This window comes from Nicotiana sylvestris, chromosome 7 (genome assembly GCF_000393655.2).
Source record: "Nicotiana sylvestris chromosome 7, ASM39365v2, whole genome shotgun sequence".
Classification (NCBI taxonomy): domain Eukaryota; kingdom Viridiplantae; phylum Streptophyta; class Magnoliopsida; order Solanales; family Solanaceae; genus Nicotiana; species Nicotiana sylvestris.
In genome coordinates, this window is record NC_091063.1 from 137884799 (window position 1) to 137901743 (window position 16945).

Sequence of the window (16945 nt, forward strand, 5' to 3'; positions counted from 1 at the left end):
CGGCCAAGATCGAGATCAAGCTAGATAGAGATCGAGCAAGTACCAAGCCAGATAATAGAAAGCCGAGATATCCGCAATCGGACGAGGATCATGACGAAAATCTCGACACGTATCAAGAAGTGGCCGATTAATTAGCTAATCATTAGATTTCTTACCTCATATAGAATTGTATCAAGAGTTGGACTCCCTTACTATATAAAGGGGGTCTGATGATCATTTGTAAAATGCATCATATTCACGTATACAAAGCAATATACTGTCATTTTCTAGCTTTCATTATCTTGTTACTCTGTTCATAAATCAGTTGAAGCATCTTTTGGTTCAAGGGTGACTGAACTCGAGGGCCGAGGCTATTCAATCTGTGTGGTTTGCATTTATTCTTTTATCGTCAATTTCAATATTAATTTATTCTTCTTAATTTGTACCAATTTATATTACGTATCCTTAAAACCGCGTATAAATTCAATTGTTATCTGATTTTAGGGTAAACAGTTTAGCGCCCACCGTAGGGCTAAGGATAATAGTGGTTACATGGTATAAAATTTCGTGACACACACTATTTTACACTTGTTCTATGAAGTATCTTTGATTACAGGACTAAAAAATGTCAAACTCTCATTCAGCACCTCTACACGTTGACAATAATTTCAGCCACCACGACGAAAATGATAACATAGTACCAGGGAATGATGTACCCCCGGTTGGCCTCGATGAAGTTCTGGCTATAGATCCAATCGATATCAGTTCACATGTAGTCATCATCGGAAATTTGGTCGTTGATCCCGAAGGCAGGGTCCGTGGCGATACCCAATCAACCACTCAAAGCGCACGTGGCGGTGAAGATGGCGGGATCAGCCTGCGAGTGATCTTCGAAATGTTGCAGGCTCAGTAAGCAGCAATAGCCCAGCTCCAAAACAAGAATCACCCACCGACTAGGGTCAAACTCGAGCCATCCCAGGAAGTTGTACACATGGTCGAATCGGTTTCAAGGAAATCGAGCGAGAAAGAATCGGAGACCAATCCTGCTATCATGAAGATGCTCGAAGAACGACAAAGAAGTCAAGTTAGGGGAAAAGAAGATCGAGGAAAACGACAAGAAGGTGGAAACTTATAACTCTAGGGTTGATAAAATCCCGGGGGCACCGCCAATATTAAAGGGATTGGATTCCAAAAAGTCCGTAGAAAAACCTTCCCCCCCGAGTGCAGTGATCGGTTCCAAACCTGCACTACTATTGAGTAGCAAGGATGGTCGATGCAGGTTTACCCAACAAAGGTCGGGATCAAATCCACAGGGAGTTAATTAGTTTGGAGTTAGGTTTATATCCGAGTAGAGATGCGGGTTTTGCTCTTAGTTGCACTTCCACAAATGGTTGGTTTGTTTTCTACTTCTATTTCTAATCTATAGCATGCAATATTTGAACCTAAGTACAATATTTTTGTTGGTTGTTTTCGAAGATTTAAAGGGACTAGGGTAGTGACTTTTGCCTAGGTGGATATCTAACGGGTAGCAAGAATTTAGGGCAATCATGTGATTAATTGGGGTCGTAATATATCTATCACACTCGAGTACTCACTCTATACCTCTCGGTAGTTTGAGTGACTTTGTCCAATTTGGCTTTCTCAAATCCAAATGGGTATTCATGCAATTCAAGTGAATTTAGCTCAAGTCAGGTATTACTATCTCTAGGTTTAACCCTTTAATTGGGGCTATCAATTTCTTGAGTTCACCCTAATTCTTTGTTAGCCTAGTTTTCCTAGACTTAGTCCGTCTTTCTCAAGTAGAGACTAAGTCATAAAGGCATAAATCAGTATTTGCAACCACTAATTCAATAGTTCTAGCAAGAACTTGGCTGAAAATCACTAACCCATACACATTCAAGCCATAAAATTCAAGATCCATCAAATACCCACACTAGGGTTGGGTCATAACCCTAGCTATGGGTTTAGCTACTCAGGAAAATAGCAGAAATCAAAGATAAAGAGAAGATAAAATCCATAATGCTAAATTAAATGATGAAAATCTGAAATTATAAGGTAAATCTTGTACAAAATTGCCCAAATAGGTAAAACTAGTTGTCTCACGTACTCAACCAAACATTACCTAACCTAAAAATGTGAAAATATCTATTTATGCTAGACTGAAATTCTCGGACAAAAATGCCCCTGCAAAGGTTTCGCGACCGCGTAATTCTGACCGCGGCCACACTCTTGCTTTTGCGGCCGCGTAACATTGAGCGAGATCCGCATTTCTTTACATCTGAAACTGGGCTGGAACTTGTTTCGTGGAGCATGCAATTGTCATCGCGTCCACGTGAGAGCCTTCCGCGGCCCCGTAATTTTGATGCGGTCTGCGCTTAATATTTTTGCCTTTTTAGTGATCTCTCTGAACCTTAGCAAACGCGATCAGCGAAATTCCAATAGCGGCCACGATCGTATTTTCGCGGCCGCCAATGCGTCTATGTCTATCCCTAAAATCCACCTCTCTGATTCTCCTTCTCACGGTCCGCGAATTCATGACCGCGTCCGCGGTGACATTTTCGCGGTCGCACTTTTCTGTCGCGGTCCGCATTCTACAATCTTGGCCCAGTCTTGGTCTTTGTTCATGTTTTGACTACTTTATGAGTTGATCATGGCCACTTTGGCTCATTGTGAACAATCCCTACAAGTAAGCATATTATGTTAGTTTTCGGGAATACATTTACTCATTTTAAGCCCAAAACGCAAGTAAAAAAGAGCAAATCATGGTTAAAATCCCCACTTATCAACTCCCTCAAACTTAAGCGTTCGCTTGTCCTCAAGAAAATAAAGTAATTCCCACCCCTACTTCAACAAAATAGAAGGATATTTCAGCTGCCCTAATGTGAACCAAATATGCATCAATTGGGACTAACAATTACCCTTAACGCAAATGAATTATCAACAACACACAACTTTTTTGAGTACCATAGTTCTAGTGCGACACAAGAGCATCAAGAGTTGACTTAACTCACCAATGAGCTCTCTCTACTACGTAGGTCATTGTGAAACCAAACTCTTCCTCCTCTACTCTCCATAAGCAAATCTCACTTTTAGATTGTAGCACTCAAAACAAGGATTGTGGAGAAGTACTCTCATCTCTCTCAAGGGAATTTTACAAGTATGGCTCTAAGTACCATAAGCTTGCCCCTTATGTAAATCACCACTAATGTAAGCTCACTCAACTGGAAATCATATAGGTCTTTTACGGGAATGTAATGAAGGCTTTTGGATCAAGGTAGGACTTATTGACATATGATGGTTTCCTCTTTCCTTAAGCACTCTATTTCCTCATTTCAACTCATACTTTCTTGACTCTTTGAGTCATTTTCTTCTTCCTTATGGGGATTAGAGAGACACACTATCACTCTTTCTTGCTCATTACGATCATTTTTCTCCTTTACTAATCATTCCAAGCCTTTCATCATTACTTTCTTCGAATCCCTTTACTTTTCTATCTTATTCACTTTCTTTTTGACATACTTCTTTTTGGGTTTTCTTTCTTTTCTTTTTGCCTTTACTTTTCTTCATTTTGTATCTTTTATCACTTTCACATTCCTCGTATCTCCCCCAAACTTATGATTTTATCAATTGTGAATGCTAAGGAAATATCGTGTGCTAAGAGAGGGTCATTATAGAACGGATAAAGGCTTGTATCATGGTTATTGGAAAAAGGGCTTCAGCTCAATGGGGTTGACTAGGGATATCATATTTGGTAGGCTACAGATGCTTTTAAGTTTCAAATTGGATCAAGCAGAGCCTATAATCATTTCTCAATTCGAGCTACACTTAGGATTTCGTCTGGACAAACATTTAGAGCAAGTTCTAGACTTATTGGCATGGGGCTTGGACTTGCAGTTCAATACCTCACCTTACAAGCTATTCGATTGTTAAAAAGGAAAGAGTCGAGGGCCCACAACAACCTTAGCTAAGATTGAGCATCACAAGTGGATCCAATAAGCCACTCGATGATTGCTTAGTCAATACAAGAGTCTAAAGGTCACAACTAGAACTATTCTTTGCCAATCAACTTGTTTCCAACCATAAGGTCGAAGGTAAATATGTTAGGCCCAAGTAAAGCTTTCCTTAGACACTTCTATTCATCACTACTATTTACACAAAAACATAAAGAAAACAGACACAATCCCTTAAGAAGGTTGTCCCGCCATCCATCATCGGGAAGAGCCACCCGGTTCACACAACATCCACCTTTGGAAAGAACCGTGACATTAACAAAACCAAATGCTTATTGTCCACATAAAATATAAAAAAAAGTAGCTAAAGGAAATAAGAAGCAATGAAGTAAATTACGAAAATCAACATACACAAAATGGAAGTAAAGCGCATATTTACATAAATGAAAATGAATATATACATCAAATGGTAAAAATATATACATACCAAATGTGAAAGTTACGAATATATACATACCAAAAGTAAAATAAAGAGAAGTAAAGATAAAGAAAAATAGTCTCATAGCTATTACATACCATAGTTATCCAATTAAGTATTCCCGCCTATCACGCGGGTGACCCGGGTTCGATCTCCAGCAACTGTGCCAAAAATTGATCGGTTCCAAACCTGTACTACTATAGAGTAGCAAGGATGATCGATGTAGTTTTACCCAATAAAGGTCGGGATCGAATCCACAGGGAGTTAATTAGTTTGGAGTTAGGTTTATATCCGGATAGAGATGCAGGTTTTGCTCTTAATTGCACTTCCACAAATGGTTGGTTTGTTTTCTACTTCTACTTCTAATCTATAGCATGCGGTATTTGAACCTAAGTATAATATTTTTGTTGGTTGTTTTCAAAGATTTAAAGGGACTAGGGTAGTGACTTCCGCCTAGGTGGATATCTAACAGGTAGCAAGAATCTAGGGCAATCATGTGATTAATTGGGGTCGTAATATAGCTATCACACTCGGGTACTCACTCTATACCTCTCGGTAGTTTGAGTGATTTTGCCCAATTTGTCTTTCACAAATCCAAATGGATATTTATGCAATTCAAGTGAATTTAGCTCAAGTCGGGTATTACTATCTCTAGGTTTAACCCTTTAATTGGGGCTATCAATTTCTTGAAATAAAAAAATTGGATGTTAACTACCTCTCTCCATTGATGAAATACATCTATTCCTTGTTAGCCCAATTTTCCTAGACTTAGTGTCACGTCCTTAGTTGTTAACTAAGTACACGTGCAACACTTGACAACTTACTCACAATCTTGCACAACTTGCTCACGTTCTTGCTATGCCAAGTCAGCCTTACTACCTTTAAGATCGCTAAGAGAATGGAAGAAAGAACACAAGAGAATTGTTCAAGGAAGCTTTGTATTAGAGAGAACTTGAATTGTTTGCTTGATTAATTACAAATGAATGACCCCCTTTATATACTAGTCTCCTAGGGGCTAGTGTGTAAATATTAATTACTACACAAGTCCTTGATATTTACAAGATAAGGGCTTTTTCTAGAATTTTCTACAAGCCTAGAAGATTCCAAGGACTTTCCTAGCAAATCCATAAGGATCTAGGTTCTTCCTAAGGAAATGTCCATACCTCTCTAGAATCTTCTCACAAATGCTAGCCTTCTTATTATGTAAGCTTCCACATGGAATTAATATATGCCAAATGGTGCCTATGTTGCATGATGACATGGAAGGTCATCACACTCTCCCCCACTCAATATTGCGACGACCGCGGTGCAATGCTGCTGCATAAACTCTCAGATCTTATCTTTGAATTGCCACAAGTCTTTATATCGTTCCCACGTGGCCTCCTCCGGTGATTGCCCTTTCCAATGGACGAGGAACATAGCGGTGGCTTTTTGCCCTTGTTTTCGCCTGACCTGGTAATCTATGATAGCCTCAATCTCCCGATCATGCGAGGCGGTGATAGTCATTGGCGCCCGACTTGATTGGCCCCTACTCGGATCATCCTTATCTTCATGATATGGCTTAAGCATGCTGGCATAGAAGAAATGGTAGATCTTAAGATATGATGGCATGTCAAGCTTGTATGAGATCTTGCCTACCTTTGCGACGATCTTAAATGGACCCTCATACTTGCGAATCAGATTCTGATGCATGCCCCGTAGTGCCTTGAACTGTCTTGGGTTAAACTTCGCCATGACCATGTCCCCAACTCCATAGTATATGGGACGCCGCTTACGGTCTACAAAATTCTTCATCTTCTTAGCTGCCTTATCCAAGTAGGACTTAGCAGTGTCGAGCTGCTCCTCCCATCCTTTAGCCATATGATAAGCTCCCAAACTCTTTCCCTCGAATGTGGCTGGTAATGAATGTGGAGTTTGTGGTTGTTGGCCCGTGGTTATCTCAAATGGTGTCCGCCTAGTGGACTCACTCCGCTATAAGTTATAAGAGAATTGGGCGATGTCTAGGAGCTTTGCCCAATCTTTCTTATGCGCGCTTACATAATGCCTCAAGTATCATTCTGGTAAGGCATTGACTCATTCCATTTGTCCATCCGTCTGTGGGTGGAAACTAGTAGAAAAGTGTAGTTCCGTGCCAAGTATATCGAACAACTCTCTCCAAAAGTTCCCAGTGAAGCGGGAGTCTCGATCACTGATGATATGCCTTGGTAAGCCCCAATACTTTACCACGTTCTTAAAGAATAGCTTGGCGGCTTCCTTAGCTGTGCAACCCGGTGAGGCATGCATGAAGGTGGCATATTTGGAAAATCTATCCACAACCACCATAATAGTACCATAACTATCAAAATTTGGTAGGCAAGTGATAAAGTCCATAGTCACTCTCTCCCATGGACGCTCTACAACTGGTAGTGACTCCAAAAGTCCTCCGGGTTGTTGTTGTTCAACCTTGTCCTGTTGACGGACAAGACAAGTCTGCACATAGCACTCTATGTCATCTCACATGCGTGGCCAATAGTAAACTGACTCAACCAAGGCCCTAGTGCGACATTGACCTGGATGACCAACCCACATTGTGTCATGACTCTCCCTTATGATCCGTCGTCTAATGTCTCTAAACTTAGGAACGTAGACCCGCCGACCTGTGGTAAGTAGTAGGCCGTCTTCTATCCAAAACCGTCTCGTCTTGCCTTTGTTAGCTAACTCGATAAGCTGTCTGGCTGTTGGATCATGCTGCATGCCTTCTTTTATAGCCTCCCAAATGTCCCATCTCGCTGAAGTGATTGCAGTAAGCTCGGCTTTCCGGCTCAAGGCATCAGCTACAACATTGCCTTTTCCCGGCTATATCCAGCGCATAATCAAACTCGGCTAAGAAATCCTACCACATAGCCTGCTTTGGTGTGAGTTTCTTCTGTGTCTGAAAGTAGCTAGTAGCCACATTATAATTCTTGACCACAAACCTTGACCCGAGCAGATAATGTCTCCATGTACGAAGGCAATGCACAATGTCAGTCATTTCCTTCTCTTGTACCGTGTAACGCCACTCTGTCTCATTTAACTTGTGGCTCTCAAATGCTATGGGATGATTATCCTGCATCAGGACACCCCCAATGGCAAAATCTGAGGCATTTGTGTGCACCTCAAAAGTCTTGACAAAGTCAGGTAATGCCAAGACTGGCTCCTCTGTTGCATTCAAATGCCTTTTGACAATGCTTCGTCCAAACCCATGGCTTGTTATTCTTTAGCAACTCAGTCAATGGTGAGGCCTTTGCTGAGTATCCATTGATGAACCGATGATAGTAGTTAACAAGGCCAAGGAAGGATCTCAACTCAGTTACCTTTATAGGTGCCTCCCACTCCTGGATAGCACATACCTTAGCCTCGTCCATGCGTAGCTCTCCATTGCTAATGACATGGCCCAAAAAGTGCACCTTTAATTGTGCGAACTCACATTTCTCCCTCTTGATGTATAGCTCGTTCTCTCGCAAGACTTAGAAAACCTTCCTTAAGTGCTCCATGTGCTCCTCCAAGGTGTTGCTGTAGATGACTATGTCGTCTAAGTAGACTACCACGAACTGATCAAGGTAGGGATGGAAGATCTTGTTCATAAGGGTGAAAAATGTGGCTGGTACATTGGTTAAGCCGAAGGGCATCACCAACCACTCAAAGGCTCTATATCTCGTCACACATGCTGTCTTTGGCACATCCCCTTCCGCAAATGCGAACCTGGTAGTAGCCCTTTCGAAGATCCACCTTGGTAAAGTACTTGGCTTGCCCAAGTCTATCGAACAAGTCAGCAATGAGCGGGATCAGGTACTTATTCTTCAAGGTGACCTTATTAAGTGCTCGGTAGTCTATGCACAAATGCAACGATCCATCCTTCTTCTTCTGGAACAATACTGGTGCACCAAAAAGTGCCTTTGATGGGCGAATGTGACCAACATCTAGCAGCTCCTTCAATTGTTTCCTGAGCTCCTCTAGCTCGGGAGGTGTCATATGATATGGGGAAAATGCGGGTGGCTTAGCCCCTAGCTCCAACTCAATCTTGTGATCCACCTCTCGCCTAGGCGGCAGGTGCTTAGGCAACTCCTCGGGCATGACATCTTTGTTTTCCTCAAGCAACTTCTCTATGCAAGGCGGTAGTGTCTCTTGAAAACTCCTATTTTCCTCCAGACTTGTGATGGTTGCCACGAACATCGGCTCCCCCTTATTGATCCCCTTGACAACCTGCATAGCCGAGAGTTGTGCTTGGCTCTGTCCGTGTGGCATAGTCATTGTATGTACCATGCAAGCTCCTTCTCGCTCCATAACCAAGAGACGTTGGAGGTAGGGGTCGATCAAAGTATGACAATGTCTAAAGAACTCTTGCCCTAGTATGATGTCAAAGATATCCATAGTGTTTACGGTAAAGTTTGTCATACCTTTCCAAGTTCCCAATTTGACACCAACTCCATTAGCTACCCCACGAGCATTCCGTATCTCGACATTCACGGTCTTGATGCGAGAGTTGGTTGGAGCAAGCTTCAATTTCAGTCTCTTTGCGGCAGCCTCAGTCACGAAATTATGAGTTGCTCCAGTGTCCACCATTGCACGAGCGGGCTTGTTGTTGATGGTGAGATCCACGTACTGATTGCCATTCTCGGTAGGTTGGATAGCTTGCTTCGTGACAGCACCACATAATCTGATCATACCCAACTGTACGGTTCCCGGACTCTCTCCTTTTGGCTGCTCCTTCTGCCCACGTACCATGACATTGAGGCTCTTGAGGTCAGGACAATTCCTGAAGCCATGTGGCCCTCCGCATATATAGCATCCCTTCTTCTCGACCTGTGCCTTTTTCTCGGCGTAGCCTTGACGACCACTCGACTTTTTGAAGTCTTGAGTCTTGGAGTATTGTTGTTGTATCTCCTTGACTTTGCCACGGTCTCCCCCACCTTTGACATTGTTAACCTTTGACTCCTTGCCATTCCCTTTGTCGTGCTTGTCATGCCTGAAATCCATCAATGATTCGGCCTCCACTATGGCTTGGTCTATATCAGTGACTTGTCGGCATTGCAACTCCTACTTAGCCCAATTTTGCAACCCGTCCATGAAGTGGAACAACAAGTCATCATTGGTCAGGTTGGGGATTTGAGGCATAAGGGTAGTGAACTCCTTGACATAGTTACGTATGCTCCCTGTTTGCTTCAATTCCCTAAGCTTGCGCCTTGCCTCCTACAAGACATTGTTTGGAAAGAACTATCGCTTGAACTCCTCTTTGAACTGATCCCATGTGCTAATAGTACCTAGACCTTTATCCACGTCGGCCATCTTCCTTCTCCACCATAGCATGGCAGTCTCTAAGAGGTACAATACCGCAGTATTGATCTTGGCCTCGTCGTCCCTCACTTTTCCGTGCCTGAAGTAGTTCTCCAAGTGCCAAAGGAAGTTTTCCACTTCTCGTGCATCACGAACACCTTTGAACACCGGGGGTTGGGGAGCCTCGATCTTGGCCTCCCTCGTCACTACAACATTGTTGGCTACCTCGGTCACGCCAGCATTGACATGCTCCTCGAGTGACTCTATCTTTGCCTTCACAGCATCGATAGTATTAAAAGCCTCCATGAGTCTGCACTCTAAGGCAGTGATGGTTTGACATAGTTCCATCTCAGTTTGTGTACGTCCCTCCAAGTCATTTCGGATACTCTCAATCTCTTCAAGAGTGTGCCCCTCAAGAACATTAAGGGTGCCTTCCACTTTCCCCAAGCGTTGGCCAAATATCTCCACGGCATCCATCCCCGCGTTCATCTTCATCACCCACTCTTTACCGAGCGATACGTCCTCTGGAAGGACCTCCACTTCATCCTCGCTTGCCTCAGTGGCAGATGGTTTTTGGGATATAAGCCCTTCGTTTGACACAACCTCAGGTGGAACCTCCTAGCTCTTGTTGGTGGCATTCCTCTTTTTGCTACGACCACTCTTGCCAGCAGCATCCTGGATGACGTTGGCTTGGGTGTTGGCAACGTTAATTTCTCCGTTGTTCGCCATTCCCTTAGTTGAAGCCTTCGCTCTAATACCACGTTGTCACGTCCTTAGTTGTTAACTAAGTACACTTGCGATACTTGACAACTCGCTCACGATCTTGCACAACTTACTCACGTTCTTGCTATGCCAAGTCAGCCTTACTACCTTTAAGATCGCTAAGAGAATGGAAGAAAGAACACAAGAGAATTGTTCAAGGAAGCTTTGTATTAGAGAGAACTTGAATTGTTTGCTTGATTAATTACAAATGAATTGCCCCCTTTATATACTAGTCTCCTAGGGGCTAGTGTGTAAATATTAATTACTACACAAGTCCTTGATATTTACAAGATAAGGGCTTTTTCCAGAACTTTCTACAAGCCTAGAAGATTCCAAGGACTTTCCTAGCAAATCCATAAGGATTTAGGTTCTTACCTAAGGAAATGTCCATACCTCTCTAGAATCTTCTCACAAATGCTAGCCTTCTTCTTATGTAAGCTTCCACATGACATTAATATATGCCAAATGGTGCCTATGTGGCATGATGACATGGCGGGTCATCATACTTAGTATCTCTTTCTCAAGTAGAGACTAAGTCATAAAGGCATAGATCAGTGTTTGCAATCACTAATTCAATAGTTCTAGCAAGAACTAGGCTAAAAATTACTAACCCATACACATTCAAATCCTAAAATTCAAGACCTATCAAATACCCACACTAGACTTGGGTCACAACCCTAGTTGTGGGTTTAGCTACTCATGAAAATAGCAGAAATCAAAGATAAAGAGAAGATAAAATCCATAATGCTAAATTAAATGATGAAAATATGAAGTTATAAGGTAAATCTTGTACAAAATTGCCCAAATAGGTAAAATTAGCCATTTGACGTACTCAGCAAAACATTACCTAACCTAAAAATGTGAAAAAGATCTATTTACACTAGGCTGAAATTTCCGTATAAAAATGCCCCTGTAAAGGTTTCGCGGCCGTGTAATTCTAACCGCAGTTGCACTCTTGCTTTCGCAGCCGCATAATATTGAGCGCGGTCCACGTTTCTTTACAATAACGGTCGCGGTAGTATTTTTGCGGCCGCCAATTTTTGGCGCAGTCCGCGACTATTTTTGTCCCCAAAATCCACCCCTTTGATTCTCCTTCTCGCGGTCTACAAATTCATGACCACATCTGCGGTGACACTTTCGCGGCGCACTTTTCTGTCGCGGTCTGCGTTCTACAATCTTGGCCTAGTCTTGGTCTTTGTTCATGTTTTGACTCCTTTATGAGTTGATCATGGCCACTTTGGCTCATTGTGAACAATCTCTGCAAGCAAATACATTATGTTAGTTTTCGGGAATACCTTTACTCATTTTAATCCCAAAACGCAAGTAAAAAGAGAGCAAATAATGGTTAAAATCCCCATTTATCATGCAGCTCCGAAGCCAATCCCCAAGAAGTTCCAAATGCCCGAGATTCCTAAGTATAATGGAACGACCGATTCGAATGAGCACGTTACCTCCTACATGTGTGCTATCAAAGGGAATGATCTAGAAGATGACGAGATCGAATTCTTCTTGCTAAAGAAATTCGGGGAGACCTTGTAAAAGGGAGCTATGATATGGTTCCATAATTTGCCACCTAATTTTATTGACTCAATTTCTATGCTTGCAAATTCTTTCGTAAAGGAACACACCAGGCCATCAAGGTCAAAACTAGAAAGTCGGACCTTTTCAAGGTAAGGCAGAAGGACATCGAAATGCTCAGAGACTTCGTGTCTCGATTCCATATGGAACGGATGGACTTTCCACCATTCGCTGATGATTGGGCCGTTCAAGCTTTCACTCTAGGACTCAACTCTCGAAGCTCAATGGTGAAGCAAAATTTGATAGAATACTCGGCTGTTACTTGGGCTGATGTGCATATTGGTATCAATCAAAGATCGAGGTTGAGGAGGATCAACTCGTGGCTCCTTCAGTATCTATCTTTCCTATCAAACCCGTCGATAGAATCAGAAGGGATATTGACTGAGAACCAAGGTCGAACAATGATCGGTATCAGTCGTATAACGGAGTTCATAGGAACATCGAGTCTGGGTGAAATTCTACATGAAATGAAAGGAGAAATGATCAAGGTCAAAGCTCTCAAGGAGTCATAAGCAAGAACGGATTCGAAAGACCTTTTGGACCCAAAGAGTCACCACGATTATCAGAGTATAACTTTAATGTATACGGCTGCCACCGTATCGGCTATCGGGCACATCAAAGAAACCAAGTGGCCTCGACCTTTACAAACTGATCCAACAAAAAGGGATCCCAACCAAATATGCAAATATCATGGCACACATGGCCACATGACAGAGGATTGTCGACAGTTGAGGGAGAAGTAGCCCGGTTGTTCAACAACGATCACCTTCGAGAATTTCTGAGTGACCGAGCTAAGAATCATTTTAGAAACAGGGATTCCAATAAACAAAATGAACAAGATGAGCCCCAGCATGTCATCCAAATTATCATAGGAGGGGTCGATATTTCTCAAGATCCGATAATAAAACGCACCAAAGTATCAATCACAAGAGAACAAATGGACTCGAGATTACCTACCAGAAGGGACTCTATCTTTCAATGATGAAGATGCAGAAGAAATCATGCAACCCCATAATGATGCACTGGTAATTTTTGTACTCATGAATAAAAATTGAGTTAAACGTGTGCTAATTGATCCAGGTGACTCAGCCAACATCATTTGATCGAGGGTCGTAGAATAACTCGGCCTACAGGACCAGATAGTACCTACGTCCCGAGTGCTAAACGGATTCAACATTGCTTGCGAAACTACAAAGGGAGATAACGTTGCAAGTAAACATAGCTGGTACCACCCAGGAGACTAAGTTTTATATCGAGGGGGACATGAGATACAATGCCATGTTCAGGAGACCATGGATCCACAACATGAGGGTCATGCCCTCGGCCCTTCACCAGGTATTAAAATTTCCAACACCAGAAGGGATAAAGACAGTTTACAGGGAACAACCCGCCGCAAAGGAGATGTTTTCCATCAATGAAGTAATTTCAATATCAACACTCTCGTCGACAAAAGGGCTCATATTCAAAAGCAAAACAGGAAGCCAAATAGCAATATCGATGCCAGCCTTGACCCAATCGGACAAGCAAGGTATTGATAAAGACAATGATTATAGGGTTTCTCGATCCTTTATAGCCCCCGTGATTCCGATGCTACCAAATCAACGGTCGAAGAGCTAAAGCAGGTCGTGCTGATCAAACATCTGCCTGATCGAAAGGTATACCTGGGCACATAGTTAACTCCCGAGCTCAGGAAAAAACTCATTCAATTTCTTACAACAAATATGGATTGTTTCTTTTGGTCCCATCTCGATATGACAGGGATCCACCCGGAGATCACTACTCACAAACTGAGCTTAGACCCGAAGTCCGTCTGGTAAAGCAAAAAAGGAGACCCCAGTCCAAGATCAAGCATGCCTTCATCAAGGACGAGATAACTAAACTCATTAAAATAAGGTCCATCCAGGAGGTCAAATACCTAGAATGGTTAGAAAACGTAGTAGTAGTTCCTAAGAAAGGGAACAAACTAAGAATGTGTGTGGATTATAAAGATTTAAATAAGGCATGCCCGAAAGACTCCTTCCCTTTGCCTAACATCGATCGCATTATCGATGCCACGGTCGGCCACGAGATCCTCAGTTTTTTCCTACTCCGGGTACAACCAAATATGAATGAACCTGGATGATCAAGAAAAGACCTCTTTCATCACTAAGTATGGCACATACTGCTATAACGTAATGCCATTTGGATTAAAAAATGCTAGTGCCACTTACAACGACTAGTAAACCGAATGTTCGAAGAACAAATAGGAAAATTCATGGAAGTTTACATTGATGACATATTAGTTAAGTCCATGCGAGAAGAGGACCATATAAAGCATTTGCAGGAAATCTTCAGTATATGAAGAAGTACAACATGAATCTGAACCCAGAAAAGTGCGTGTTTGGAGTCGAATCGGGTAAATTCCTCGGGTTCATAGTATCCAACTGAGGAGTCGAGATCAACCCCGACAAGATCAAAGCTATCAAAGATATCATGGTAGTGGATAATGTCAAAGCCGTACAACGGCTAACCGGGCACATTGCAGCACTGGGATAATTCATCTCAAGGTCTTTCAATAAAAGTCATCAATTTTTCTCGTTATTGATGAAGAAAAACAACTTCACATGGACCCCAGAATGCCAACGGGCTTTAGAAGAATTTAAGAAATATTTATTGAGCCCACTATTACTTCACATGTCGAGGGCAGACGAACGACTATACCTGTATCTAGCGATATCAGAAATAGCGGTAAGTGGAGTCCTAGTCTGAGAAAAACAAGACACACAATTTCCAATTTATTAAGTAAGTAGGACCTTAGGTGAGGCCGAAACTAGATACCCTCGCCTAGAAAAATTGGCACTCACCTTGCTAAGTGCCTCTAGAAAACTGAAACTATATTTTCAGTGTCATCCTATATGTGTTGTGACAACCTACCCTTTACGCAATATAATGCATAAACCCGAACTCTCAGGACAATTAGCCAAATGGGCTATAGAAATCAGCGGGTAAGATATCGAATATCAACCCTGAACAACCATTAAAACTCAAATTTTGGCAAATTTTGTGACCGACTTTACGCCGACCCTAATACCCAAAGTCGAAAGAGAGTTGTTGGTAAACTCGCAAATCCGTCTTCGGGAATCTGAACCCTCTTTACGGAAGGTGGCTCAAACGTAAAAGGGTCTGGACTTGGCATCATACTGAAGCCTCCCACAAGCAATATAGTTAGACAATTTATTATTACTGTAAAATTGTTTAACAAAAAAGGCCGAATATGAGGCCATGATTTCAGGTCTCGAACTAGCCAAAAGATTGGGGGAAGAGGTGATCGAAACTAAATGTGACTCCCTCCTTATAGTAAACCAAGTAAACGGAATGTTTGAGGTTAGAGAAGAATGAATGCAAAGGTACCTAGACAAGCTACAGGTAATGTTAAATCATTTCAAAGAATGGACTTTGCAGCACGTGCCTCGAGATCAAAACAATGAAGTTGATGCTCTTGCAAACTTAGGGTCGTCGGTCAAAGATGACAAACTCAACTCGAGGGCGGTCGTATAACTAAGGTCGATAGTAGAGGAAGGTCACGCAGAAATAAATTCAACAAGTTTAACTTGGGATTGGAGAAATAAAAATATAGATTATTTAAAGACCGAGAAACTTCCTTCAAACCCCAAGGAATCGAGGGCCATATGCACAAAGGTAGCCCAATTCAGCTTGTCCGAAGATGGAACCTTGTTCAGAAGAATGTTCGATGGACCACTAGTAATATATCTGGGACCGAGAGATACCGAATACGTTCTGAGGGAAGTTCACGAGGGCACTTGCGGTAATCACTCAGATCCCGAATCATTGGTTCAAAAGGTAATTAGAGTCGGTTATTACTAGATCGACATGGAAAAGGATGCGAAGGAGTTCATACGAAAATGTGACAAGTGCCAAAGGTATGCTCTGATGATTCACCAAGCCAGGGAGCTGTTGCATTCGGTTTTACCGTCATGGCCATTCATAAAGTGGGGGATAAACATCGTCAGCCCTCTTCGATCGACACCAGGTAAAGTTCAATTTATCTTATTTATTATTGACTATTTTTCTAAGTGGTTTGAAGCACAAGTATACGATAAGGTCAGGGAGAAGGAAGTGGGACCACATCATATGTCAGTTCGGTGTACCATCCAAAATTGTATGTGACAACGGAAAACAGTTTATCGGCAGTAAAGTGACCAAATTTCTCGAAGACCGTAAGATCAAAAGGATCTTATCGACACCTTACCACCCTAGTGTCAACGAACAAGCCAAATCGATCAACAAACCATAATTTAAAACCTCAAGAAAAGGTTAACTGGCACTAAGGGAAAATGGAGAGAGATCCTACCCGAAGTTCTTTGGGCATATCGCACAACTTCAAAGTCCAGTACGTGGGCTACCCTGTTCTTATTGGTTTATGGCGCCGAAGCTCTAATACCGATCGAAGTCCTGGAGCTAAGTATCAAATTCTGATATACAATAAAGGAATCAAATAAGAGGCCATGAATACGAGCCTAGAGCTATTAGATGAAAGGCGTGAAGCTGCCCTTGATCAATTGGCCGTCCAAAAGCAACGGATCGAGAGGTATTACAATCGAAGGGCACAACTTTGATACTTATTGTCGGGGACTTAGTCCTAAGAAAGTTCACGCTAAGCACCCAAAATCCGAATGCAGGGAAATTGGGTCCGAACTAGGAAGGGCCATACCAGATTCTCGAGGTCACAAGGAAAGGATCCTATAAGCTCGGAATGACAGACAGAGAACAACTACCGAACAATTGGAACGTAACTCACCTTAAACGATATTACTACTAAGGTACGACCCCATTTTAATTCTTTCTATTTTTGGACTAACACTTACAAGTGATCGACAAGGAGCGGCACAAAGTCTTTAGGTTTGAA